Source organism: Echinops telfairi, unplaced genomic scaffold, assembly GCF_000313985.2.
Source record: "Echinops telfairi isolate 266 unplaced genomic scaffold, ASM31398v2 ScPeMD7_70;HRSCAF=299, whole genome shotgun sequence".
NCBI classification, from domain to species: domain Eukaryota; kingdom Metazoa; phylum Chordata; class Mammalia; order Afrosoricida; family Tenrecidae; genus Echinops; species Echinops telfairi.
In genome coordinates this window covers 66,009,487-66,011,372 of record NW_022103968.1, presented here as the reverse complement: position 1 = coordinate 66,011,372, position 1,886 = coordinate 66,009,487, and positions in this window count along the sequence as shown.

Sequence of the window (1,886 nt, the reverse complement as noted above, 5' to 3'; positions counted from 1 at the left end):
CGAACGGGGATCGCAGCCAGTCTCAGAGACTCTGGGCCCGGACGAGGCGCTCGGCGCCCGGGGCCTCCCAGCCGCTGCGGCACCGCCTCCCCCATCAGCTGATCTGAACTTCCGGCCGCGCCAGCCACCACCACTTCCGCCCTCGCGCGCCGGAGAGCCGGGCCGGTGCGGGCGGGTGTGTTGCACGGGTTTGCTTAATTGCTGCATTTCCTGCTATTTTTCCCTTCGGGTCCACCCTCGGACACCATACGAGGAAGGCAATCCTCCACACGCCAAGTACAGAGACCAACTACAGCTCCCAGCAATAACTCAGCCTCCATAATAGTCCCAAGAAATAAACAGCCGCCGCGCCTGCCGGGAAGCGTAGGCTGTCAAGAGACAACACAGAAACCATTGGATGCGGTTTTTGTCCTAACTCCCGATAGGCCGGAAGCCGCATGATCTTCTGGGACTTGTAGTCCAGAAAGCCTGCATTCCAGAAGACCTTTATATAGATAGGGTCTGATTTGCAAAGCAACAGGAAAAGGAAGCATTTGGTTTCAGAAAATGGTTGTCTGTGAGGCCATTTAAGTCTGTTAGCAGTCTCTGAGGGAACCCACGGTCTGGCTTCTAGATTAACATTGTGAATGTGCAAAATTACAAGAATTACAAGGAAAATAATTATGTTGAAAGTTACCAAAATATTAACAAATGTATAGCAAAATACTGCTTCTTTATTTACACATCAAATAACAAGATCTAGCAGCAATGAATAAAAGCCCTGGTGGCAGAGTGGTTATGTTTTGGGCTGCTCACCCCAAGGCAAGCAGTTGGAAACCACCACCCACTATGCAGGAGAAAGACCGTGCTTTCTACTCCTATGGTCTTGAGGTAATGCTTCTATGTACAGCATCGCCTCCAAAACCCACCAGGGCAGTTCCACCTGTCCTATAAGTTTGCTAGGATTTGGGATTGACTTGATGGCAGTGAGTTTGATTTTAGTTTGAGTAGCAACGACTAAGGAATCCCAAAGAATTTTTGTGATGTTGGCAAAGAATATTGCCCCCCAAATAAATAAACGGTGGACTGCCAGAAGGAAACAACAAAGGTGGCATGGAAATACAGCCCAAATCCTTAGATAGAGGAGAGTAAGGCTTCGTTTCACACACTTTAAATATGTTACCAGGAGGGGCCAGTCCCTGGGGGACAGCATGCTTGGTAAAGTAGAAAGTTAGCTTAAAAGAAGGAGACACTCAATTAGATGGATTGACCATGGTTGTCACAATGAGAACTCGAGCATAACAGCTCTTGTGAGGACAGTGAAGGACTGGGTCACAACCAACTGCTCTACCAACAGTCTTTTGTTTTGTTTTGTTTTCTTTTTCTTTTAATAGTCTTAATAACTGTCATTAATTTTGAAACTGAAAAAATTTTGAGATACTTCCAACCAATGAAATATATGGAAATACTGTGATTTCATGTATGTTTTGCTAAAATGACTGTGGTGAGTTTCCCACAATCTATTTGCAATGGTATAGGAGCCGTGGTGGCATAGTGGTTACTCATTGGGCTGCTAACAAGGTCCATAGTTCAAAACCACCGGCCTCTCCTCAGAAGATGAGGGTTTCTCTTCCCATACAGAGTTACAGTCTCAGAAACCCACAGGGGCAGGCAGTCCTGCCCTGTTCTGTAGGGTTGTTATGAGTTGGTATCAACTGGATAGCAGTGTTGAATTTGGGCTATTTGCAATGCTAAATTTCAGTTGAGGCTAGATTCAATTTTCTTCTTATCTAAATTCACAGGCCTCTTACTGTTGAATCTATTGATAATTCAGAAAAGGAAAGTAGGAGTGATTGCACAGAAATGTAATCCATGTCACTGAATTGTACATGTAGAAACTTGAATTG